Below are 15,869 nucleotides of genomic sequence, written 5' to 3'. Positions count from 1 at the left end.
AAAGTATAACAAACGCTAGAACTGTAAAACCCAATTAAGCATTCACAGAGTGGAATTGGGACCTATCTTCTCTCTTCTCCCTGGATATGGTTAAAAAATTCATAAGACCTTTCTTGCCCATACGGCTAGGGCAGTGTTCCCAAAAACATTTCGACATTTCCCTCAAGCGATTTAGAGAAAGCACGAATATCCTAAATCCGTGGATTCGAACAGATGTCCTCCAGAAGACGAGCCCCGTATCTTACCTCTGTGCCATAACATTTGATTGCAATAGCCCGCCTTGCCATTACTCATAGTGAATGGAAACATGTAAAAAGAGTAGGTAATTGTTATCTCGGACAATGAACAAAAAAGTAAATGATGGAATTGGAAATTCCGTCCTAAATATTCACAATAGGGAATCCCTTTGCCTCTACACCGAACACTCTGAGATTTGTAAAAAAAAAAAGAGGATCCCGACAACCACTTTTTTTCCCTGGGTGTAAGCACAAACATGAAAGAGGATCCCGACAGCCACTTTTTTCCCTGGGTGTAAGCACAAACATGAAGGCTGTCACCATTTCCTCTTATATGTTAAAATCTTAATCACAGTAGCCCCTACGCCATAGTCCCTATATAATCGTCCTGCGGTCGATGGTTGGCACTGTTGACTGGTAATCGATCCGTCCTGCGTCCAGCCACTGCTTAAATGTTGAAACAAAAATCATCATCAATGGTGGCCGGACTTCTGCCAACGGCCTTGCCAGAGAGGGTGGAGGAGGGGACAGAAGTTCAGGGCACTCTTCTGACTGTCCTGAAAGACGGAAGAATCAGATCAGCAATGATCGACGGCATGAGGATGCACAAGGCTGTGAAACGCGTTACATTAAAGACATGTGACATGCGGCCTGTAATTGAGAAAGTATCAATGATCTATACACTAACAAACGATTCCCTATTCGGATCTCCGATATGGGACTTACAACAGGGAGAGGGCAACCATGACTGAAATAACAAACGAAAGGGTAACACTACACAAGTCGTTGCATGGAATGACAGAGGTCTGAACGTGGTAATGAAGGTAGAACTGGAAAGGGAAATGCAAACGCCCAGTGTAGATATAGTGGGGCTCAGTGAAGTGAAATGGAAAGAAGATTTCCTGATCAGGCGAATATTAGGCAATAGAAAATGGAGTAGTGGGAGTACGATTCTTTATGAATAGATAGGTCAGAGAGTGAGTTACTGTGAACATTTCAGTGACAGGGCTGTTTACATCATAAATGACATCAAAAAAAAGCCAAAGGATATACGTAACACAGGTATAAAAGCAGAGGTAGAAGTATATGTGAGAATATTGAAGGGGTAATTCAGTATGTAGAGGGAGATGAAAATCTAATAATCATCGAGAATTGGAACGCTGTTTTAGGGGAAGGAGTAGAAGAAAGAGTTACAGGAGAATATGCCCTTGGTAGTAGGAATGTGAGAGGAGAAAGACTAATTGAATTCAACGATAAATTTCAGCCAATAATAGCGAATACACTTTCAAGAATCATGAGAGAAGGAGATATACTAGGAAAAGACTCAGAGACATTGGATGATTCTTGCTGGATTACATCGCGATCAGATGGAGATTCTGAAATTAAATTATTGGGTTGTAAGGAGTACCCAGGGACAGATATAGATTCCGATAGAATCGTACTGGTATCTCGTCAGGACCAGTGGCCTTTCCTCTGGCGATTTCAGTTGTTTTTTAGTTCCACCGTCATCTCTTTCGATGTCAGCCGTTTTGTCGTTCATGCGATGATTTAAAGAAAGCACTACAGTGCTATATTTGTGTGTGAAACAGTTTTGCAAAAAGAGGTTTAGTTTTTCAGCCCTTTGTGTCGGCCTCCGTTTCAGTGCCATTATGGTCAGAGTGCCTGGACAGATAGCTTCGATCCGCTTTCTGAATTAACCTGCGACCAAACTTCTTCGGAACTTCTGAAAGATTAGTAGATAGAATTTTACTTACGAATTCGTTGAACGCTTCACGCGTGGCTCTCAACGCGCTAGTTTTGACTTCCTTTAGTTAAACGCAGAGGAGAATGAGGACAGGTGGAAAGAGTACATTGAAAGCCTCTATGAGAGGAAGACTTGCTTGAAGAAATGACAGAAGTGGATATTATAGTCGATGTGGAAGAAATAGGGGATTCATTATTAGAGTCAGAGGTTAAAACAGCTTTGGAAGTCTTGACATCAAATAAGGTGGAAATGGTAGACTACATTTCTTCGGAATTTCTAAAACCATTTAGGGAAGTGATAACAAAACGGCTATTCAAGCTGAGTTAGAATATAGTCGTGCGCTAGCGTTCTCGCTTCCCGCGTCCGGGTTCCCGGGTTCGATTCCCGGCGGGGTCAGGGAATTTCTCTGCCTCGTGATGACTGGGTGTTGTGTGCTGTCCTTAGGTTAGTTAGGTTTAAGTAGTTCTAAGTTCTAGGGCACTGATGACCATAGATGTTAAGTCCCATAGTGCTCAGAGCCATTTTTGAAGTTAGAATATATCAGACCGGGGACATATCATCCACACAGCTCCGATGACAGCAAGAGCCGACAAGTGGGAGAATTGTCGCACAATCAGCTTAACAGCTCATACATCCAAGTTACTGACAAGAATAATATACAGAAGAGTGGAGAAGAAAACTGAGGATCTGTTAGATGACGATCAGTTTGGCTTCAGGAAAGGTAAAGGCTTGGTAATGGTAGCAAGATTTAAGAAAAATAAATTGGTATTCATAGGATATGTCGACACAGAAAAAGTGTCCGACGCTGTAAAATGGTGTAAGAAGATCAAAATTTTGAGAAAAATAGGTGAAATCTAAAGGGAAATCTGTGTAATATGCAATACATACAAGAACTAAGAGGGAAGACTGAGACTGGAAGACCAAGAACGAAATGTTTGTATCTAGAAGTGTGTATGATAGAGGTGCACTGTGCATTGCTTCACCTCTACTGTTCGATCTATACATCGAAGAAGCAATGAAGAAAATAAAAGAAAGGTGAATGGATGTAAGTAATAAAATTTGCTGATGTCGTTGTTATCCTCAGCGAAAATTAAGTAGAATTAAAGGATCTGTTGAATGGAATGAACAGCCTAAGGTGCACAGAAAATGAACTGACAGTAAATCGAAGAGAGACAAGGAATGAGGGTGACAGGATTGAGATTGGCGATAAACTTATCATAGTTCAGGACCACGAAGCAGCCGAAATTAAAATATTCTGCTATGGCTGTAAAATTGATGCGTCCGATGTCTTATGAATATAGCTAATTAGCTTGTTATCCGTTTGACCACATGTGTCACGCGTCTATATGTGTTGAAATTACAGGAAACGTTTACAGATAACAGTTCGAATGAGTTCCTAACGAGTTGCGGTATCATTGATCGCTTCACTGTTAGAGAAAAAAGTCTTAGCTTGTTACTGTTCATAAATCACTCTATTCTGTAGCCTGAATAGCATTTAAATTGAGGCGGTTGGCATCTGCAGAATACTGAAAACCAACACACGAAAGAAAATACTCTTTGCTACGAGTTAAGTCTCGTGTAATAAAGTTATTCAGTGCATAGTTCGTAACTTTCCGTTATGGCCATAATAACGTAAGGGGTATTTAGGTTTTAGAAGCAGATTAAAAGTTTCGCCATCATGGCTGTCTGAGGTGTGGAGTCTGCTTCAGTATTTTCTAAGGAAAAAGCGGTGTAAAACGCAGTCTCTGAATACATTAACAACAAATGTGTTGAAACCAGATATTTGATATTACGAAACTTGTGACGGTCGTCGTAAAGGGGTACCCTGACTGCAGCAGAATTGATTCTGAATTACAGGTAGTATTTAACGTCGCGTGGAGAAAGTCTTCCGAAACAACTTCTTTCGATTCTTACTTCTTCACAAACAGTTAAGAAATTCATCATGTTAAAGTGCAACAACCGAAATCAGGCACTATAATTTCTTCTTTTTGCTCCGTAGTGTAGGTTACAAACTGTCTAAACTTCACTCGAGAGAAATGGATATCTGCATTTGTAGCGTTGAATGAGCAGGAGATCTGGTAGTTATTGATCAGTAAACGTCAGATGGCCCATTGCATGTTTGGAAACATAATGGAAACAATAGCATCACTCTACTGTCCACATAAGCCTAATTCACAGAATTTTCAGAAGAAATACACAAAAGCCCAATGATGACGTAACAAGTTTGTAGAAACGTGTTCAGAAAGAAGCTGATTTTACTGAGTTTTGCTAGAAGGCGAATATTGATCATCTTTATAACATCTTTTGTGAGTGGATCAAATACTAAGTCATAAAACGTAACAGTGTGAAAATAATTACCTTTTTAGAAGAATGTGTTGCAATAAATATTGAAGAAGTGCACGCTACAGGAACTTGGAATCCGAAGAGCCTTAAGTCAATTAGTTTTCTATAAATAAAATCATCTTTTTCCGTACAAACAAATAACAATGTATACTGCTGTATACAGACAAGTCGTTGTTTAACATTGTTACCAAACATCTCAAAAAGTTCTTTACCGATTTACTTCAAATATTTATACGATACCCTAATAAAGCTTTGGAGAGACATACACTACATTTTTCTTATATATACTGTATACAGTATGTAATCCTATAAATAAAATCTATACTTATAAATGAAGACAAGTTGTAGCTTAAGGATTTTACCAGAATCCTCTAAAAGTTCAAGAGCGGTGTACTTCAAATTTATACATGATACTCTAATAAACGTACGTACGGACGTTCTTCACCAATTTACTTTAAACTTTTACACGATACTCTAATAAACACTCAGATGAACATATGCTACGTATTTTTAATATCCATGGAGTACAAGTATATAGGGTAATTCACCTAAAACCTGCACGGCAATATTGCAGAAGTGAGAAGTGGTGCTGATGTGCGGTTTTCACAAAATGGATTGATAGTCAGGCTCTCATACTGTTGGCCGATAAACAGATTATAATAATACTTGGAAAGTGTATTTTTGTGGAAACATACATTTTTATATATAACAGTGCCTGTTGACATTAACAAAAAAAGTAGCGTAAATTATAATGACAGTGGCGTTTGTTGCAAGTCGTTAACGGAATATCGTATTTCGAAAAGTTCACACACCGATACTTGTACAATATCTGTCGTAGCACATATTAAAGAAAAACACAAGTGCATACACTAGTTGTGTTGATTCTGACCAGTGACGAGACAACTTATCATCAAAACGACCACCGGCAGCGGCAATACACGCTTCCAGTCTGGTATGGAACGACTGCTGCACATTTGCTATCATTTCAGCGGAGATCCGAGCAGGCTACAGTAATACATCGTTGTACATCATCGGGTGTAGATGGGATGTTCTTGTGGACAGCGTCTTTTCGTTTTCCCCAGGGAAAAAGGTGTATGGTGTCAAATCCAGAGAATGGGTCGGCCGAGGTACAGACCCTCTGTGTCCAAACCAACGATTTGGGAACAATTCGAGAAGACAAGCTGTAGTACTTCGTGCTTTATAGGCTGGACAGCCATCAGCTTGGTATCACAGGTTCCTCCTGGTCTGGAGAGCAACGTCTTCTAGCATCGCCGGCCGAAGTGGCCGTGCGGTTAAAGGCGCTGCAGTCTGGAACCGCAAGACCGCTACGGTCGCAGGTTCGAATCCTGCCTCGGGCATGGATGTTTCTGATGTCCTTAGGTTAGTTAAGTTTAACTAGTTCTAAGTTCTAGGGGACTACTGACCTCAGCAGTTGAGTCCCATAGTGCTCAGAGCCATTTTTTTCTTCTAGCATCCGTGGAAGATGGTCTGTAAGGAGGCAGCCGGCCAGGGTGGCCGAGCGGTTCTAGGCGCTACAGTCTGGAACCGTGCAACCACTACGGTCGCAGGTTCGAATCCTGCCTCGGGCATGGATGTGTGTGATGTCCTTAGGTTAGTTAGGTTTAACTAGTTCTAAGTTCTAGGGGACTAATGACCTCAGAAGTTAGGTCCCATAGTGCTCAGAGCCATTTGAACCATTTTGCAAGGAGGCTGCGATACTTGCGAGCGTTCGGTGTTCCGCCTATGAAACACGGGCCTAAAAGAGCTGACGGTTCACTATTCCACACCACACGTTTACACTCCATGGATGCTGATGGTCCAACTGACGAAGGGAATTGTCAACAGATCAACGGTGCATGTTTCGACGGTTTACCTGTCCATGACTGGTAAATGTGGCTTCATCACTAAAGAAGATACATGATACACTGGGAGTATCCCGTCTTAATGCCCTTGTACAGAAGTTAACACGATTCTCATAATAGTTTCCATGCAAATCTACATGGAGAAAGATGTGACAAGGACTAAACCTGTGTCGATGGAGAATGCGTTGGACATTTGCCCGATTCATGCCACTTCCTCGTACGATTGTGTGAGAGCTAATGTGCAGATCAACTGCAAACGCAGCAAGACCATCAATTGCCCCTGCAGCTAGAACATTATTTTCCTTGCATTCTGTTGTCACTTGTTTCCTTCTATTATGATGTGTAGATGTTACACAGCCACTTTCACGTAACTGGTTGAAACGGTTCATTAATAACTGTCGAGTTGGTTGACGTCTGTTGGGATATCTCGCCGCGTACACCGTACAAGAACGAACTGCATTCTTCCTACACTCTCTACACGCAATAAGCATGTCGGCTTTTTCTGCATCGGTAAACCTCATCGTCCATTCACGACCAGACTGCTTGGACTGTCATAACACTAACTGACTAGCAAGTCACAGTGCACTCAGGGAACACACAAGCACACTGTAAGCAAACATAGCACCATCGTACTTAGCAATCACGAAGGTTGCATGACACAAACAAGTGTCGGTGTAGAAACTTCACAGAATACGATATCTCGAAAAACGATTCGCACTAGAATCCTGCAACAAACGCTACTGACATTCAAATTTACCATACTTTTAGTTTGTTAATGTCATTAAGCATTGTTCCATTTAAAAAGTGTGTGTTTGTACAAAAAATACAGTTTATGAGTATTATTACAGTCTTTTCATTGACCAAAAATACGACGCATTGACTACCAATCATTCCGTGGAAACCGCACATCAATAGCACTTTCCATTGTCGTAATGTTAGCGGTCCAAGTTTTGGGCTATTCACCCTATATATAAACTATATAAAGGAGCAGCGTTGTTGGCAAAAATCCCGGAAAGTCCTTGACCGAATTACTTCAGATTTTTACACTATGGTCTACTGAACATTCGGACGGACATAGACTACGTATTTTTAAATATATGAATATATATTTGATACATAATGGGGAAACGGTGTTGCCACAGCGTCGAAAAGTTCTTAAACGATTACTTAACGTTTACACTATACTCTAATAGACATTCGAACGGGAATAGGCTTCATATTTTTTTAAACAGCATTGTACAGGTTTTGAGCTAAAACTGACTCAGAGAAAGAAATTCGTGTGCTGTGCTCTGCTGTGAAAATGTGCGGTATTGTTTTCTTTCTTAGTGGCGGACAAAGTGTTTCTCCCACATACAGTATATTCTTTGTCATTATATATGTTTTTAAAAAAGTGTACACGCAACAATGGGTAATTTTGTTTTCTTCCTTGCAGCCGATTTTCACAGAAAACAAAAGTTTTATATATGACTTATCAGCTTGTGATTAGAATAAAACTACAGAATACGAATTTGCAGTCAGAATAAACGAGGCTCAATGTCAGAGACAGAAAGGAAGAGGAGATGGACAGAGTGGAAGGGAGAAATGGATATAGACACATCAAAAAAAGTTTTGCATCGCCTCGGTTCCGAGAGTTCCGGAACCTGTACAGAAAATCTGCTCATGAAAACCACACATTGCATGTTGTACCATCATACAGTGAGACCTTCAGAGGTGGTGGTCCAGACTGCTGTACACACAGGTACCTCTAATACCCAGTAGCATGTCCGCTTGCGTTGGTGCCTGCCTGTATTCGTCGTGCCTTACTATCCACAAGTTCATCAAGGTGCTGTTGGTCCAGATTGTCCTACTCCTCAACGGCGATTCGGCGTAGATCGCTGAGAGTAGTTGGTGGGTAACGTCGTCCATAAACAGCCCTTTTCAGCTTATCCCATGCTTCTTAGGTTGGGTTGATGTTTGGAGAACATGCTGGCCACTAGTCGAGCGATGTCATTATCCTGGAGGAAGTTACTCACAAGATGTGCACGATGGGGGCGCGAATTGTCGTCCATGAAGACGAATGCCTCACCAATATGCTGCCGATATGGTTGCACTATCGGTCGGAGGATGGCATTCGCGTATCTTACCGCCGTTACGGCGACTTCCATGACCACCAGCGGCGTACGTCGGCCCCATATAATGCCACCCCGAAACAGCAGGGAACCTCCACCTTGCTGCACTCGCTAAACAGTGTGTCTAAGGCGTTCATCCTGACCGGGTTGCCTCCAAACACGTCTCTGGCGATTGTCATGTTGTTGGGCCCATCTGTACTGCGCTGCATGGTGTCGTGGTTGCAAAGATGGACCTCGCCATGGATGCCGGGAGTGAAGCTGCGCATCATGCAGCCTATTGCGCACAGTTTTATTCATAACACGACGTCCCGTGGCTGCACTAAAAGCATTATTCAACATGGTGGCGTTGCTGTCAGGGCTCCTCCGAGCCACAATCCGTAGGTAGCGGTCATCCAATGCAGTAGTAGCCCTTGGGCAGCCTGAGCGAGGCACATCATCGACAGTACCTGTCTCTCTGAATCTCCTCCATGTCCGAACAACATCGCTTAGCAGAATGAGATTTTCACTCTGCAGAGTGTGCGCTGATATGAAACTTCCTGGCAGATTAAAACTGTGTGCCGGACCGAGACTCGAAGTCGGGACCTTTGCCTTTCGCGGGCAAGTGCTCTACCGTCTGAGCTACCCAAGTACGACTCACGCCCTGTCCTCATAGCTTTACTTCCTCCAGTACCTCGTCTCTTACTTTTACTTTACTTCTTTGGTTCACTCCGAGGCGCCAGGGCAATTCCCTTGTTGAGAGCCCTTCTTGGCACAAAGTAACAATATGGACGCGTTCGAACAGCTGTATTGACCGTCTAGGCATGGTTGAACTACAAACACGAGCCGTGTGCCGCCTTCCTGGTGGAATGACTGGAACTGATCGGTTGTCGGACCCCCTTCGTCTAATACTCGCTGCTCATGCATGGTTGTTTACATCTTTGGGTGAGTTTAGTGACATCTCTGAACAGTCAAAGGGACTGTGTCTGTGATACAATATCCACAGTCAATGTCTCTTCACGAGCTCTTGAAATCGGGGTGATGCAAAACTTTTTTGATGTGTGTAGATAGGGAGAAGGAGAGGATGGACAAAGAGGAGTGGAAGGAGATGATGAACAAAGAGGAGTGGAAGGATTAGATAAACAGAGAGTGTCCAGAGTAGGTAATGGACAGAGTGGAGGAGAGGAGAAGGAGATGGATCAAGAGAGGGTTAGGATGAAATGGACATATAGAGAATGAGAAGAACATTAGGATGTATATACAATTTCCGTATACCGTATATTTAGCGATTGGGAAGCGTTTCCTATAGCTGCGCAGTACCGATTCATGGATTTTTAAATTCTGCTTTTTACATATATTTCTCTCATTTCAGGATAATCGCGGTATGACTGCTGATAGGATCTCTCAGTCCAACCTAGAGAAATGTTCCAGCAGCCTATTTCCTGCTCTGCCAACAGTTCCTCGCCCAACGTCTATGAAGGCGGAAGCCACGTAGTCCTGGGCAAAGCACGTTTTCAAAAACAGGTTCAGAGAGCAGGAACTGAAGGAAGGAACTTTTCGGCCTACGGAGACAACCTCGGCCTCCAGCACTTTGGCTGCCCTCTAGTAGGAAATTTAATACGCTCTGTCTGCAAAGGATGTCTCAGATCTGGTAATTCATTGGTAACTGAATTGTTAGAAGCAACGTGAAATAAAAATGGAAAGAATAAATCTCGAATGTGAGCATACTAAACATTAGTGAGAGTCAAACAATAAAATTATCTGAAATGATTACATAGATTTTAGCTTTGACTGTAGAATGTATTTACGATCGTGATTTCTGCTATCGTGCTTTTCTCAGTTAATAACTCACTGTGAAGTACCTCTGGGCATATTTAGTCTCGGTAAGAGGATGTAGTCACCCAACCACAGTTAGATATTTCATGCCAGTTTTATACGAAAACTGGATTCATTGCCACGCATACAAAAGGACGTGGCATTTCATATAGTAACCCCTACCCAAGTTATATGACCTATGTAAATATGCCTGATAGGAGGATGATGCCTTAATGGGAATGAATACACGCTGACGCCGTTCATATTAAGTTCTTACCTGAGAATGGAAGAATGGCCGATATCGGAATGGTAACTAAATCCAGTCAGAAAATGTTGCCATTACCAAAAAATGCAGGACAGCGAACGCAACTAAACAGAAAATAATATTATCTGCACTGAGGGGTATTACTAATCAATGGAGCCATAACAGAACCTTGGGCACTCCCCGATTTACATACACCAGATTCAAATTTCTTAGCTGTTTGAGGACACTAGAGGACAACATTCTGCTTTCTATATTCCAGATATGAAGTAAATCATTTTCCCTGACCCCACAATGTCCCAATATATGAAAAAGTATTCTATGGTCCACGCAGTAACATCAAATAAAACATTCACTTGGCATCGCAAGGCTGAGAGCACGCCTCTGCAGTCCTCCCACCAAGGAAAAATTCATAGTAGTATAGGAAATCGAACTTGTACGTTTGCCGCTTTGACCTCTCGGCTACGGAGGCCGACCCCTAAACAGTGCTGTCTCAAAAACTTTTCAAAACACTGGTAGCTACAAAACTGGCCGGTAATCGCGATATCTGTTTCACTCTTTTTAAAAAGTTGGTTGGTTGGTTGGTTTTAGGGAAGGAGACCAGACAGCGAGGTCATCGGTCTCATCGGATTAGGGAAGGACGGGGAAGGAAGTCGGCCGTGCCCTTTGAAACGAACCATCCCGGCATTTGCCTGGAGCGATTTAGGGAAATCACGGAAAACCTAAATCAGGATGGCCGGACGCGGGATTGAACCGTCGTCCTCCCGAATGCGAGTCCAGTGTCTAACCACTGCGCCACCTCGCTCGGTTTAAAAAGTTGTTTCACTAATTATTTCAATACGTCAGGAAACAGAGCACACCTCAAAGAGTCATTGCACAGGTGACTAAGTGCAGAACTAAATTAATGGTACACTGATCTCCATAATCCCATTTGAAATTCATCACATCCATGGGAGTCTTTACTGTTTAGTAATGTAATAATTGATTCAATTACGCCTTGACTTGTTTCCTGCAGCTCCATGTGATGTACTTTTCTCGGAGCACCAGCTTTCAAGAGAGTTAAATATTCAACTACGCCAATAAAATTTTGATTTAACTTGTGCACTATTCTTAAGACATTATTATTAAATATTTGCGCAACACTAATGGACCACCAACACTTTCAGTCTCACACAACAGATATGTGATATCTTGAGCATCCATATTCTGCCCTGACATCTCTTTCACGACTAACCATATAGTTTTAACTTTGTCCTGAGAGCTTTGTTCTCTTGGTGTAACACATTGTCTTAGCCTGTCTGATGACATTCCTCAGCACTTTGCAGTATAGTCTGTAGTAAAATTCTGTTACCAGGCACTGACCTTCCTTCGTATTATACTACAGCTCCCCTTTCCTGCTACGTGATATTCTAATGCCATCACTTATAAAAATTGTTTGCTGCATCTCGTGTCTGCATTTTTTAATGCGTAAGAGCTACTAAAGAAAGGAATAAGAGTTCGAAGAAATGTATGTTTTACATTTGTCGTTCAAGTTATCTCTATTGCAGAATTCCTGGAAAGTTATCCCGTCGAGATTGGCTTTTAATGTCTGCATTACAAGCGAACTCTTGTCTCTAAATCTTTTATTTACTGCACTGAGGTATGATTCTCTGTTATTCTTTTTAGTATTACTATCTGTGCATCATGGTCGAGTTTGTTTGTTTGTTTGTTTGTTTTAGGGTGCAAAAACAACTGGGGTCATACGTGCCCAAGTCAAAAGTATAGAGCACGAAGACAGAAGAGTTAAAAAAACGACTATACCTCAATTCAAGATGACATAAGAGGAGACAGCTGAAAACAGGGACATGGAGAAAGGGCTAGAAAAGCCAGCATGCATAAACGGAGGTGCAAAACTAAAAATTAAATTGCCTTCGCCATATTGCTTTGACGGATAAAAAGTAAAACATCCCGCACGTAATTTGCTAAAACGGCCGATAACTCAGACGGAAAATCCAAGCGGGAACGTAAACGGCTGAAAAGTGGGCATTTCGTCAGGAAGTGGCGGTGCTTTACAAAGTGGTGGGAAAGCGCCATTTATCAAATGACAGTGACTAAAAAGGCAGTGCCCAACACGCAACCTGGTTAAAATGATCTCCTCCCTGCGGGAGGGCCGAGAGGAGGCCGTCCAAGCCTCTGGGAGAGGCTTAATAATCCGGAGCTTATTACCATGAAGGGAGAACCATTCGCAATGCCAAAGGGACACCACCTCCTGACAGATGGCAACACAGATATTATCGGAGGGAATATAGGAACTAGCAGGCAGAGGTACGAGGACTGTACTCTTGGCAGCAGCCTCGTTTCCTGGCAGGCCGACAGGATCAGGGGCCCACATAAACATCACAGTGGCTCCGCCAAGAGTGAGCAAGTGACAGTTTTCCTGGACCCGTTGCACTAAGGGATGGGTGGTGTACAGCGCATATAGACTTTGAAGGGCGCTGAGTGAGTCTGAGCAACATAGGCTACCATGTATATATCAAACTGCGGGGGTGAAAAAAATAAGTGTAGTCTATGACACACAAATACCCATACTTTATTCGTTCACTATTTGAAAAAGAAAGAACACTTAGTAACTTTCAACGAACTTTACACATAATATGAAAACACCTACTCTATTCGCAACATATTTCGCAGACAGTATCATATATATCACTCGATGCACCTGCAAATCTATATGATTGTACATCATATCGTTCAGGAGAAACGATGTCACAAACTTTGAGCTGCATGAAAATGAAACTGCAGGGCGAAATTTGCTTGAGATACAAGTAAAATATGTGTATAAATATGTGTGTAATATATTTTACATATGCATACGCGGGCAAAGTCATGGGTAACATTGTCATCCTTAACTCCTGGAACGATTTAAATTAAATTTGGTACACGTTTTAGTTACGATCAGTAAAAAAGAACTGTAGCGGTAAGAACAACCAGACTGCTTTTGGGGTAGAGGCGATAACGTGGAGAGAGAAGAGAGGGGAGGAGATGAACAGACAGGGAGGGGGAAGTAGTAGATAGACACAGGTGGAGAAGGAGTAGGAGATGGACAAAGAGAGGGGGGAGAAGGACGAAATGGACAGAGAAACGGAAGAGGAGGAAATGGACAGGATGAGGGGAAAGAAGAAGGTGGACAGAGAAAGGAAAAAGGAGGAGATGGACTGAGAGGGGAGGAGGAGGAGGAAGACGATGACGAGATAGGTGAACAGCGAGAGGGGGCGGAAGAGTTGGACAGAAAGGGGATGAGTTGGAAAGAAGAGAGAGAGAGAGAGAGAGAGAGAGAGAGAGAGAGAGAGAGAGAGAGAGAGAGATTGGACAGAAAGTGAAGAGTAGAGAATGTGGAGAGAGAGGGGGGGGGGGGAGTGATCGAGATAGACAGAGAGGAGGGGGGGAGAAGGAGGATATGGACTAAGAGATGGGGAAGGAGAGGGTGGACTAATAGATGATTGGAATACATACTCAGGCCGCGGGTGGAGCTAGTACAGAATACAAAGGCTGTTTCAAAGTACTTGCTTCAAACGTCTAGAGGTGGCAAATATCATAGTGGGGAACAAAATGTTCGTTGGTGCTTCACGGTAATGCTATGCAACTTTGTATTGAATTCAGTGGCCCTGAGACAAACAGCATGTACTGAATCTGCATACTACCTACCCCAGTAAATTAAAAGAGTGATTTTCAACAAGAAAAATTTAAGAATGAGTGTCTGTAATCTGAGAAAGATGCCTTAGAAGCGAATCAGGATCTCTTATGTTGCTAGACCTACCTCTTTTCATATAGGTCTGATGATTGGATTATAAACAACACACAAGGCATACGCACGTTTTAGATTGCCTACAACCTCCCGCCTCTGAGAGGCATAAGCAGAACAAGTGGATGCCTAGTGTCGCTGGGAAGCATCAACTAACATTACGACTCTAACAAAAGTTCTTTCTCATGGCGTGATGTAGCACACCTAGATGTTTGACGCAAAGCACCCAAAATATAAAAGTTAATAGGTCACAGATGCATGAAGTTGTGATCACAAACCAGCTGTCAATGATGCACCAGAACATGAATACATATCATATGAGTAAGTACATATCATTTGTATCCCTGACTAATATCTGTATCCAAGTGTACCATATGCATAGATATAAGATGTATTTAGCAGTTGATCGAGTAGCTATCTATTTGGTCACTGATAAAGACACACATCATTTAACATATATTGAGGTGACATAAGTCACAGGATACCTCCTAATATCGTGTCTGACCTTTTGCCTAGAAAAAAATTCACCGTCCAAATAGGCCTTGAAGGTCCAATGCTACAACCGGCCGCCGTGTCATCCTCAGCCCTTAGACGTCACCAGATGCGGGTAAGGAGAGGCATGTGATCAGCAAACTGCTCTCCTGGCCATTGTCAGCCTTCGTGACTGGTGCCACTACTTCTCAGTCAAGTAGCTCCTCAATTGCCCTCACGTAGCGTAGACTCAATAAGGCGTCGGAAGACCCCAGCAGAAATGTTGAGCCGTGCTGCCTCTATAGCCATTCATAATTGCAAAAGTGTTGCAGTGGCAGAATTTTGGGCATGAACCGATTTCTCGATAATGTCCCATAAATGGTTAGTGGGATCCACGCCGGTCGATCTGGGTGGCCAGATCAATCGTTCGAATTGTCCAGAATGTTATTCAAACCAATCGCGTACAGCTGTCGCCCGGTGACATGATGCATTGTCTTTCGTTGTTTGGGAACGTGAAGTCCATGGTCTCCAAGTACCCGAATATAACCATTTCCAGTCAATGACCGGCTCAGTTGGAGCAGAGGACCCAGTCCATACCATTTAAACACAGCCTACTCTATTATGGAACCACCACCAGCCTGCATAGAGCTTTGCTGACTACTTGGGTCCATGGTTCAGATGGTTCAAATGGCTCTGAGCACTATGGGACTTAACTTCTGCGGTCATCAGTCCCCTAGAACTTAGAACTACTTAAACCTAACTAACCTAAGGACATCAAACACATACATGCCCGAGGCAACACTTTCGACCGCAGCGGTCGCGCGGTTCCACACTGTAGCGCCTAGAACCACTCGGCCAGTCCGGCCGGCGATCCATGGTTTCGTGGGGGTCTACACCACACTCGAATCCTACCATCAGCTGTTACCAACTGAAATCAGGAATCTTCTGGCCAGGCTACGGTTTTCCAGTCGTCTAGGGTCCAACTGATATAGTTACTAGCCCAGGACAGGCGTTGCAGGAGATGTCGTGCTGTTAGCAAAGGCAATCGCGTCGGTCGTCTGCTGCCATGGCCCACTAACGACAAATTTCGCCACACTGACCTACTGCATAAGTTCGTCGTACACATTGATTTCTGCCAATATTTCACACAGTGCTGCTTGTCTCTTAGCGTGACAATACTACACAAACGCCGCTGCTCTCGGTCGTTAAGTGAGGCCGTCGGCCACTGCGTTGTGGATGGTGAGATGTAAAGCCTGAAATTTAGTATTTTC

Source organism: Schistocerca americana, chromosome 1 (assembly GCF_021461395.2).
Source record: "Schistocerca americana isolate TAMUIC-IGC-003095 chromosome 1, iqSchAmer2.1, whole genome shotgun sequence".
Lineage (NCBI taxonomy): Eukaryota > Metazoa > Arthropoda > Insecta > Orthoptera > Acrididae > Schistocerca > Schistocerca americana.
This window is presented reverse-complemented; position numbering follows the sequence as displayed.